The sequence below is a fragment of the Choloepus didactylus genome, chromosome 8, assembly GCF_015220235.1.
Source record: "Choloepus didactylus isolate mChoDid1 chromosome 8, mChoDid1.pri, whole genome shotgun sequence".
Classification (NCBI taxonomy): domain Eukaryota; kingdom Metazoa; phylum Chordata; class Mammalia; order Pilosa; family Megalonychidae; genus Choloepus; species Choloepus didactylus.
Window position 1 is genome coordinate 107,312,421 of NC_051314.1, and position 12,645 is coordinate 107,325,065.

Here is a 12,645-nt window from a genome sequence, read left to right on the forward strand (position 1 = left end):
CCAGTGATATACGGTGACTAAACCCGAATGGAGGTCTAGATTTGAACGCTATATGAAACACCCTTACTCTCTCATGCCATTCTTTAGGAGCAGAATGAATGGAAACCATAATGGGAAAGTAGACCCAGGCAAAGGCATGGAGAAGAGGGGGGCAGTTTTTTTGTAAAATACTTTCAGATGGGGTGGTGCTATTCAGATAACCCTACGTTGTCAGCTGCCAAATGGTGAAGCATTAATGCCAAGATGAACTTGAAAACAGCCCCCCAAATACAGACCTCTAGGACACAGATTAGGAGATGTCAAGTTAGAAGAAAACAGTATCTTCATAAATTATACCTTTATAGATACTAACATGACACCTAATTTAATGATGGGGAAACTGAGCGTCAGGTTCAGAACCACTGAGCCAGTCAGGGTCAGAGGAGGGATAGTCCTGTGCCTTAGCCTGTTCACTCGTGACCATGTTAGGTGGCTATCTGGAGAGAGGAGAGGGGCTACATGGTGCTGTTAGATGAAAAGAATTTAGAAGGAAGTTCTTTATTTCATTGATGACTGGGGAAATTCTGCCTCTGTTGCCACTCTGATTTTCCAGCTTTCTATTCTAGCAATCATCCCGTCGGAGACCCAAAGGGGGACATTATAGCAATGAAATTGAGCCATCTGTCACTGAATATTTTGGCTACAGAGCTTTATTTTTGATCCAGTGGGCAGGAAAGATACCTGACAGGGATTTTGTAGGGTGAAATCCAGGGCAAAGTTTTGGCAGCAATGCTGCTGATGAATGAAAATCCGTCACTGTCCCCTGGGGGCTTCCACATGTCTACTCCCCAAGGTGGGTGTGATGATTCTGGGAATCTTACCAGGAAATGACCCTCTCATCTGTCATATTGCTTCGTTTTTGTTATCTGGAATCCATGATAACTTACACAATGACACAGAAAAAGCAAAGCATATTTCAACAGGTTAAAGACAATGCAGTCTATGGTCAAAAATTCTTAGCAATATTCTTTGTTTTTAAACATTGATAAAATTATGCTCACTTTTACATTTCTCAAAATTTCTGCTTGGATTAAGGTTCCCTAAAAAATGTGTGGAATTTCATAAGGCTTATATTTTAGTTTAAGATGTAAAGATAGGTCAACATTTCTTGTCTTGTTTCGTTTTGTTTTTACTGAATGTAGTGACTAAAGAAGACAACTTTGTTTTAGTTGCACAAATACATTAATTGTTAATCAAAATAAAAAAATTATGCTAACCAGAAAAAATATGTTCCTGACCTTGGTGCCTGCAATGGGCTTGAATCTTTAGGAGCATGGGGCTCTGCCTACTAGGAGACTGGCTGGGAGCAGTTTTTGTTCCAGTCACACAGGAAAAGGCACCTCAACAACCTCTTACAACAACTTCTCAATTTTCAACAATGTGGCTGCCATTTACCATTTACAAACCTGGGCTCATTTTAACCTTGTAGGTTTTGGCCTTTGGGTGATATATAGGCATTAAATTAGGGACATTTCTCCTGAGAACATCTTAAGACCATGATCATAATTATCCCTGGCTCAATACTTTGCAAAGCATTTTAACATTTGCTGGTTCCTTGTTACTCTGCAACAGTACATAATCTAAGAAAGATAATATTTACCCAAACGCAAACAGACAAAAGTGATTTTAAATAACCAAATTGAGTAAAGTAAATAATAAGTGGTGTACTTTTATCATATATGAATGCAAGAACAAAATGCATAAGAAACAGGAGGAAAAACAAAGGGAATTCAAAAGAGTTGCAAGCTTAGCCAGGACAAAACCAGTGATCCTTTGGACACAGGGCAGGTTTCCTTGGCAGGTGGTGTAAGAGAGGGGTCAGTCACAGGGGTCCATCCAGACATGGCAGGAGGTCCTGACAGGTTGTTTACAGAGCAGCCAGAAGCACTGCAGGCCTGGTCAGGAAAGAGCCACTGTGCTTAGTTCCAGAAGAGCCTGTTGGGCATGCAATACAAGGCTGTAAACAGGAGCTGTGCTGGGGGCCTGGCCCAGAGATGGAGTGCAAGATAGGTCAAGGCTAATTTCAGAACCCTGTCTGTGAATAAAGGAAGAGATATCAAAGGGCATGGGGTCTGGCTGAACAACAATGACCTCATATTTCATTGAACAAGGTTGGATATTTTAACATATTCTCTAAATTTATGCATTAAGGAAAATTGGTTGCCAAAGTATTTTTCCTACTTTCTTCAAATGACATTGATTTCTTTAAGATACATCTTTGGTCTGTTTTCAGTCCAAATTTCCAACTTTGAAACTTCTGTTTACAGAAATTTAGACTTGATTTTCATTATTGTTTCTAACTGCCTAAGCCAATATTTATAGTATCTCTATCTTTTGAGGCTATGACAAGACTAATAATTTTTTTAAAATTAATTCTCCTTCACCACTGTGGCAGGCAGAATTCTAAAATCAGTCCCCCAAGATTCCATGTCCCCTAATTCCTGGGAACCTTGGCCTGTGCTAATTATGTTATATGGCACAGCTGATTTTTTAAAAGGGCAATTATCCAGGTGGGCCTAATCTAATTACCTGAGTCCTTAAAAGCAGAGAACTTGTTCCTGCTGGTGGCAGGAGAGAAAGTTGGAGAGATTCAAAGCAGGAGAAGGATTTCATGTCTTGCTGTTGGCTTGAAGGTGGAGGGGACCAGTGATGACGGATGTGGGAATATGGGTGGCCTGTAGAACCTGACAGCCAGCAAGGCAACGGAGACACCAAGCCTACAGTAAAAAGGAACTGGATTTTGCCAACAATCTCAATGAGCTTGGGAGCAGAGTTTTTCCCCGTGTCCTCCAGATAAAGCCCAGGCTGGCTGACACTTTGACATTGGCCTTGTGAGACCCTCAGCAGAGAACCCAGCTAAGACAACCAGTTCATGGCCTACCGAACTCTGAATGGCTGTTGTCTTAAGCCAGGAAGTTCGTGGCAATTTGTTACACAACAGTAGATAAATATGTTATCTGTTATATCTAGGTGAATGAAAGTCCTGAATTGTGGAATAACATGATCTGAGCTTTAATTCCAAAACTCTCTGATCCTATGGCTTCATGTTATGTCACCTTTGGTCATTAGCATATATTTCTACTTGCTGAGCGGAGGAATAAGATGTGGCCTCCGTGAGCTCCTCTCCAACAGCCTGGGAAGCTGCTGTACGTAATTGCAGATCAGCTACTGCAGGGTTTAGCTCCATGGATGGTGGAGTGAGGTTCATCTGCTGCCCTGTGTGGTGAAATCACTCCAGACAAGTTAAGATTTACCTCAACTGTCACTCACTCCTTGGAATTACTTTTATTCAGTGGGGTAAAATGTAAGGACAAACATTTATTGCAAGCTAGTTAAGATTGTGGTACTGCTGATGGAAAAGAACAGGCAAATTTTCAAAAGGTTACTGGGGAATGTAGCATTCGCTGCTAATACACAGACAAATGTTAGAATCTTTGCTGCTTATATATTCATGAGGGAGCTGGCATTTGGATAAGTCAATGTTAGGGAGAGGAAAAGCAGACTAAAACTGGAGATCATCCTACCCTCCCTTTAGAAGTGAGACTGTGAAGTACCTCCTGATCAAACCTTTTTAAGACGTGACCTAGAACAGACAATTAGCTGCTTTATGTTGTATCTTCTTCTCTCCTGGTTGTAGGGTTAAAAGAAGTAAAAGCCCAAGCAACATTCTACCCCTGGGTCCCCATAAACTAATAGGTTGACTTACCCTTAAAAGTGCTTGGAATATGATGGTACTGTGAACAGTTGATTGTACACCATGGATGATTGTATGGTATGTGAATATATATCAATAAAACTGAATTAAAAAAAAAAAGTGCTTGGAAATGTTATACCCTCTACTGGGTATATAACCAATTTGGAGCAATCTTGAGTTCTAGTCCCTGCTCGTTTCTGATTAGAAAATAAGAATTTTCTCATCTTTAAACTGGAGATAATAATACTTACCTCACTGGATAGATATGAAGGTTAAATGGAAGAAGAGCATAAAGCTGGGCAGTTACAAAGGCTCCAGGAGCAGCTTGCTGATGTTATTTTTACTTCCTGCTCCTTTGGAGAAGACACAGAGTTGTGTGCCTGGAGATCATCCGTCCTGAAACGGATCTTGCCTTTTAAGATTCGGATACTTTCAGCTTCCAGTTACCAGTGGCTGCACAGCACAAGAGTTACAGGACTCTCTGAAACTGGGGGATTGTTACTATTGCTTTATAATGCTGCTAAGCACTTTTGAGTACAGCACCACTTTACAGACAGTGTTTAGAAATTATCCTGATAAACTTGTGACAATCTGTGTTTATAATTATATATATATATAATTTCATATGTATATGATACAGGTATTATTATTATTATCCCCATTATGTGAACACAGTAAGATTCACAAAGACAACATGACTTACCATCAGTTGTTCTTTCAGTATCTAGTTATATTGTCTCTAATTTAGTTCCTTACTAACTTGCTTACTTATGAAAGGAAACTTTCTAAGAATTAGTGATACACTTTATTGGAGAAGGGCAGATTAGTTCTTTTATGCCACCAAAAGACAAAGTTAGAAATCATAATGCAGTGATTTGCAACTATCTTTTTGTTATCAGTATAGGTAAATTAAGAAATCAAAGCTACAAACCCTCAGTGTGTTTTGTACGAAAGAATATTATCAAAGATAGGGATGATCTTGTACTTGAGGAATTTAGAAAGCATTGGGAACAAGGCAATTAGTTTCCTAGGCAGCTCTGTTTCTCTCTTACTTGTTCATAACGTAAATCTTTAGAGAAAAGAGAGACACATTTTGAATTTATTTTCATTTACAAGTGCATATCTGTGGCCTTGGGAAAATTAATTTCTCCCTATAAAATCCAAAAGTTGGAAAAAGTTCTGGAAGTCCTGCCTTCTGAGAAGGCCATTTGTTTGTAACAGCTCCATAATTTCAGAATTTTGAAGTCACTTCCAAACAAATATGTCTCTTCTACTATTTTCCTTCCTCTGTCAACATTTTGGAGACAGGTGGAACCGTTTTAATAAAACCATTAAGAGCTAACATTATAATAACATTTATAAACACTATGTGGGGAAAAGAAGTCTTAAATTGACACCCTGAGGAATATCTTAGTGAAAGGGCAGTCTTACACTTTTTCCTTGGTGATAGTATTAGGAGTGACAGACTGGTTATATGTCCAAGATACTCGTGTTTTTTTCCCCCACCAACTATTGAGCTGGAATGTGTTTTTTTCCCCCACCAACTATTGAGCTGGAATGTGGCTGGGCTTCTCCCTAAGACCCTTCTCTGAACTAACTCTCTCTCTCTCTCTCTCTCTCTCTCTCTCTCTCTCTCTCTCTCTCATACAGTGAACTTAGCCTGAGCTAAGGAAACAGAAGGAAAAATATTTGAATCCAGAAGCATTGAAATTTTAAAATGAATAGCACTGGGTCTTAAATACGGGAATTAGATTGTTCTAATAACTAAAAATGACTGAAAATATTAAGCCAGTTGATCAGCAAGGGGGAAAAAGGAAGGCATCAGCAGAAATATTTGGAAACAGTTATTGGAAGAAATAAGCTGTTTTATTTCTATATACAACAAATTAAAGCTCCTCAACGAACTGGAGCAGAAGAAACTGATCAGACTTGAGTGTATAATGAGTACAGGCCATCAGGCAAGGTGAGCACAACCAAGAAGGGAGAAGGAGAAGGAAAAAAAGAAAGGAAAATGATGGAGAGAAGGAGGCAGGGACTGTAGCCATTTGTCTACTTCCACCAACTACAGGATTGCTGAGGCTTTGGTGACAGGCAGGAGAGAGGATCTGCCTCTGAAGTTACCTATGAAGAGGGGGTAGTCTTAAGCCTTCTGTCCTACGTCTCATCATCGACTAAGAAGCAAAACTCATGACTGCTCCTCTTCATAACTGCCATTTAAATGTCTTCCTCCAGATTGAACTTGCTCAGTTAATTTCATCATCAAAATCTTTAATCATTTTTATTCCCTTTCCCTTGCTCTCTAAAATGTGGTCCTTTTAGCTTTTTTTTCCCATTATTTTAACAGGAATAATCTTCTAAGTCTTTCATTTCTCTTCATGCACATAAGTGATCATTTGATTCCATGCCCTGAATGTAAAAAGCAGTGGCTACAAGGTGAATGGATCCTGTAGACACCATTTTGAGTGAAGTACTCCAGAAGCCAAGGCAAACACTATAATGCCTCACCAGTATAGGCTAACTGTAATGTGAAAACTCAGAATTGAATCTTAGAGCACAGCCTAACAGGGAAATGCTTATAACTGTGCCTAAGAGTCTCCCCCTGAGTGCTTCTTTGTTGCTCAGATGTGGCCCTCTCTCTCTCTCTAACTAAGCCACCTTGGCAGGTGATCTTGCTGCCCTCCCCCCTACATGGGACCTGACTCCCAGGGGTGTCAATCTCCCTGGCAACGCAGGATATGACTCCCAGGGTTGAATCTGGACCCAGCATCGTGGGATTGAGAACATTTTCTTGACCAAAAGGGTTATGTGAAATGAAATGCAATAAAGCTTCAGTGGCTGAGAGATTTCAAATGGAGTCAAGAAGTCACTCTGGTGGACATTCTTATGCACTATATAGACAACACTTTTTAGGTTTTAATGTACTGGAATAGCTAGAAGTAAATATCTGAAATTATCAAACTCCAACCCAATAGCCTTGACTCTTGAAGACGATTGTATAACAATGTAGCTTACAAGAGGTGACAATGTGATTGTGAAAACCTTGTGGATTGCACTCCCCTTATCCAGTGTGTGGATGCATGAGTAGAAGAATGGGGACAAAGATTGAATGAAAAATAGGGTGGGAATGGTTTGCGTGCTCTTTTTCTCTTTTATTTCTTATTCTGATTCTGATTCTTTCTTTTGTAAGGAGAGTGGTCAAAAATAGATTGGGGTGATGAAGGCATAACTGTATGATGGTACTGTGAACAGTGGATTATACACCATAGATGATTGTATAGTATGTGAATATATCTCAAGAAAACTGAATTTAATTAAAAAAATCAATGATTGGGGGAGGAGGGTAATGGAATATTTTGGATGTTCTTTTTTATTTTAATTTTTATTTTATCTTTCTGAGTAATGAAAATGTTCAGAGATTGTGGTGATGAATGCACAATTATAGGATGATACTGTGAACAACTGATTGTGCACTTTGAATGATTTTAATGTTATGTGAATATATCTCAATAAAATTGCATTAAAAAAACAAAAAAACAAAACAAAACAAAAAAGCAGTGGCTAAATCAAAGCTACCTGTTGCAGTTTGCTAAAGCTGTCAAAATGCAATATACAGAAATGGGCTGGCTTTTAACAATGGAAATTTATTCGTTTTCAAGCTATCAGTTCTGAGGCTGTGAAAAAGTCCAAATCAAGGCATCATTAAGATGGTACCTTCTTCCTGAAGACAGGCTGCAGGTGATCATGGAATCCTCTGTCAGACGGCAAGACACATGGTGGCATGTTCTGGTCTCTCATTTCTCTTCCAGGTTTTGTTGCTTCCAATTTCTACCTTCAGTGGCTTCCTCTCTGTTTCTGTGGTTTTCTCTCAGCATCTGTGTCTTTCTCTCCGAATCTCATCCTCTTTTAAAGAACTCTAGTAAGAGGACATCTTAAGATCCTGTCACCAAAGATCTTACTTACAATGGGTTCACATCCACAGGAATGGATTAATTTTAAGAACATAATTTTCTGGGGTCCATAAAGCCTCCAAATCATCACACTACCTAACACATTTGCAAGAGAAGAGACTTTTTAAAATAAGCTTTCCTAAGCATGCAAATAGATGAGCTGCCAGGATAGATCTCTCTCCCATTTCTAGAAAACAATAGAAATAGACTCCACCAAAACAGAGCATATTTCCTGCCATTCTTTATGATGTTTATGCCAGAAAAATAAGACGTTATCTGTAGTTATTTGGATAAAGTGTTGACACTGCAGTTACCTGCCATTTGATAAGGCCAATAAACTGACCTTATCAAACATCCATTTCCACTTTTCTCAGTCATGGCAATTTTATCTGCCACACGCCTCCAACCTGGCAGAATGTAGTCAGCATGTTGCCAAAACGAGATACCTTTAAATTGAGAATTTTATTGGCACAATCAACACAGATGACTGTTGCTGCGCCAGTTTGTAGGAAGTTCACAAATACATCATCTTTAATCTTTGGAGGAAGTTTCTGGAAAAATATAAATTTTATCCCCATGTGATTTTACTTTTATAGGAGACCATAACTTCTGGAATTCCTAATAAAGAAGAAAAAGAGGTTTGTTCTTAGAAGTTGCAATAATTTGACATGTCCTGCCAACATGAACTCTTTAAGTCTATGCAGGTGTCTCATAAATATGCAGATTTAGTCTGTGGCAGGAACAGATTTACTGCTGTGATACTATTAATAGTATAGACATTTAGAATCTGGTATGACCCCATAGTAGAGTTCTGTGAGGCACATTTAGATGACAGGATCTAAGAAAAAGTCATTTTTGGCTACACTTGGAGAAACAAAGCAACAAGATGTACCCTTGGCTATGGATCAGAGTTTTTTCTTTTTTTCTGCTCAACAATCTTCTTAAAAGATATGAACATAGTCAATGCTCATATGTATATATGAATATGCATATAGATAAAATTTTTTTCAAAGAAGATCACTATACTTTAAAACAATTGTCTTCCAGGTTCCCTTTTCACAAATTTCAGTTTATTTCACTCATCAGTAAGGAAACTTCCTCTGTTAAATAATAACCATAATGAAACAATTACTGTGAGTGAGTAAATTCTTCAAAGGGATTCTTTTTAATCCTCTTAACTTTTAGGTATTCTGGAAGGGTGTTTGTTTTCCCCTAGTCCAAACAAAGAGGCCTGACTCTCGAGGTAAAGGCCAGGGCTCTGGGAGTAACCTACACTGGCAGTGCCAAACTTCTTTGCTCATGTGTCCACTAAAGGAATTTTTAAAACTGTGTACCTCTTCAGTCATTTTTTAAGTTGGCATCTGAATTTTTTAAATCACAAGTTTAAATAAGTACATTTTTTGTTACTAGGTGGTAGAAAATATTGAAGATTTTGTAAAATGAAGTAAGAGCATTGACTGTGGAGTTAAATAATTCATGATATGATTGGATAAAATGTCTTATGACCACCTTATGCAATAAAGCACACTGAATAGCAAAGAAGGAATGTAAAATTTATAGCCATGGGGTTTTGCCAAGTATCTTAAAATTTGGGGTAGTTCTGTAAAACACTGCAGTTACAATTAAAATAATTAGTGTCACTGATCTATATTTCTTCAGCTGTTTTGAAATCAGAAAAATCACAAAATGAGCTAAAAATCTTTTTCTTTTAATGCCAAGTTTCACCTTAACAGATATATGTGTAAAACAGGGGAAGATAGGAGGCTCTGTTTATTTAAGATGCCTTGATTAACCATTAAACCAGTAATCAGATTATGTGTGGGTGTGAGCTGTGCCTCTCTTCCATGAAGTAGGAGAAGGACTAGGCATTCTCAGGCAAATCAGTTTTTGGAAATACCTTATATGGAAGTTGAAGATCTGGAAATAGAGTCCCTAAAAACTGTTTGTGAACCCTTTGGTGTTAGCAAATCCCAGTGTAATGACCACCTAGTTAAGCAACGTCTGTCTGTCTCATTCTCAGGCAAATCAGTTTTTGGAAATACCTTATATGGAAGTTGAAGATCTGGAAATCGAGTCCCTAAAAACTGTTTGTGAACCCTTTGGTGTTAGCAAATCCCAGTATAATGACCACCTAGCTAAGCAACGTCTTTTGATGTCTTACAATCCCAGGACAGTTTTACAGGGCACCAGGAGAGTGAGTTGTGACCCACTTCCAGTAGTGGGTCTTCTGTTGCAGTGAGTTTGACCAAGTGATAGAACAAGTAAATGACAACCGCATGACTCGGTGGTAGGCTGGCAAATGTTTTAGAACTGGCTCTTTGGGGGAGGAGGAGGAGGAGGAAGCCCTGATTTGTAGTATTTGTCCATTCTGTGGTATGAATACTCCCACCATGGCCAATTTCACAATGTGAAGTCACCCGACTTGCAAAATTCCTGAAAATTTAATGGTTGGCTTTTCATGAGCTGGCACAAGTCAGCTCCAGCACATGGCTGTGCCATGATTTATTGATTACTCTGCTCTGATCAGAGTCAGCTGGAGAAGCAACAGGTCTTCAGTCCCTCAACAGTTTTCATTGCCCATGTTTACATTTACATGCATAAAAATTCAACACCTCTCTTCAGGTCTTCCCCTGATACCTCCCTAGGTCTATCTGGAGCATTCTCTGGCCTTGTCTGGATTGGTGACGGACCTGTCCTTCCCTGATGACAGCCCTAACACTGATTTTCTTCAAGGGTGTGCAAACCATATTATGCTTCTGGAATCAAAATTAAGCAACTGAATGGTTCTGTTTTCCAATGTAGCTTATGAAACACAAATTGTTGTTAAATTGGTCTATCTGTTGTATTCATTATTTTGCAACTTTAGTTTTATTTTGAGGTTATTTTTAAAATATTAGTGGAACTTGGGGACACTATTATATTTGATGGGCTGTGTCCTCTTGATTTGGGTTTCCCCAGAAGTAGACCCTGAGATTGGGATTTGCATGAAAGAAGTTTATTTGGGAGTTACAGGGAGCACCAGTAGGGAAGCAGGGAATAATAGAGGGAAGGTGGCCAGTAAAGGGTGCGTTATTAAGCCAGCTACAGCAGGTGACTAGAGCATACTCCCGTTGGGAAACTTCGGGGAAACTGTGTAAACACATGCTTCAGAATTACCCTGCCTTAGAAGCAGAGGAGCTGGGGCATTTCACAGGAACCCCTGAGGGTCACTGATGGAGGGCTGACTCTGAGGGTTTCTCATTTCCTGGTAGTCAGTTCTGGAAAATAGTCCTCAAGCCAGAGATGCAAATACTGGCAGTTGGGAGAGGCCCAAGCCCATTAAAAAGTCAAGGAATATGAGTGGGACTACTGACAGGATCTGCTGTGTTTTAAAACTCACAACAAATATGGGAGTGCTTTATTGGTATAATTATTTTGTCTAGAAACCCCTGTTCCTGATATAGCAAGTAGATGGCACCTAATGAGACTAAATATAAATTAAGCACACCCTGTCTTTGCTAGGGTTTCTTATATTTAGTAGGCATCTGAATCTCTAGGGAAAAAGCTCCAAATACAGAAGCCAAAGACCCTGCTTGTTCTCAAATTCTTCAGAATTTTATATCTATGCTTTAGAAGGTGATTCCCAAATGAGCTCCTTCTAGAGGGTAGGGCAAGTTCATTTATAAACAATCATCTGGGGTTCTTGTATTAAAAGTAGATCCCAGGGTACCCTCTAGACCTCCATTCTCTGGAGATAAGGCCTCAGGTATATGTTTGCTGCTTATGGCTGTCCAGGTAATAATATAACACAGGCTGGTTTGGGAACAAACAGTGAGTACAGTTGGAAGCAGTCCTGCAAAGTCTCATCAAATCTGCATAAGCATCAAAGAGGAAATATTTTCCCTTTTTCAGGTGACACGTTTGACTAATGCTTTGCCTCCTCCCTACTCCCATGCTCCAATATATGCTCTCCCAGATTCCCTCTCATAAGCACTGAGTTTTATTTTTTGAATTTCTTTTATATAAATATTTTCTTGAAAATTAAATTAGAAATGTTGTTAGTTACAGCAACTCTTCCAGAAAGCCTTCCCTGACACTGCTCCATTCCTCTGTCCCCGGATCCCAGTGGACTCTTTCTTCAGGGAACTTGCCATTTGTACTGAAATGATATTATGAGTTTGTGACCCCCACCTGGTTTTATTTATCTTCCTACTCCCATCCCTGAACACAGTGCCTGGCAGAGAGAGGGAATTATGAAGCACCTACTAAACTAAAATACATCCTTCTATAGGAGCATGCAAAAGAAACTCACCAGATAAACATTCTTTGTGAAAGAGAAACACTTAAGAGTCCTTTTGCAAAGGGAATGTACATCTAAAAAGCAGTGAAAACTGATAAAGATTTTCATAAATCAGTATTTGTACTTTATTTCCAAAGAGATTGATTCACTATTGTCACTGCAGCAAAAATATTCCAGCTATCCATGACCTTGGACCTGTCACTTGTGTGTGCTTTTTTTTCTGGTTACATCAGAGGAACATGGGTCCTTCATAGAACATTGTACACAGCAGTGTTACCTATGATGAGCAAGCATCATCAAAAAGATGACTTGGCTACTTACAATTATGCCTAAGACTCACCCATAGAGAACCACTTTTGTTGCTCAGATATGGCCTCTCTCTCTAAGCCAACTCATTAGGTGGACTTGCTGCCTTCACCTGTACATGGGACATGACTCCCAGGGATGAGTCTGGATCTGGCATCATGGGATTGAGAAAGCCTTCTTGACCAAAGTTCGGAGAGAAATGAAACAAAATAAAGTTTCAGTGGCTGAGAGATTTCAAATGGAGTCAAGAAGTCATTCTGGAGGTTATTCTTATGCATTATATAGATACCCCTTTTTAATTTTTAATATTGGAATAGTTAGAAGAAGATACCTGAAACTGTTGAACTGTAACCCATTAGCCATGATTATTGAAGATGATT

The 12,645-nt window shown here is 39.0% G+C and overlaps 1 protein-coding gene across 9 annotated transcripts in view; it reads left to right on the forward strand.

Moving 5' to 3' along the window:
- Nucleotides 1–12,645, forward strand: part of LMNTD1 (lamin tail domain containing 1) — a 445,763-nt gene that overhangs the window by 122,490 nt on the left and 310,628 nt on the right. The window lies entirely within an intron of this gene.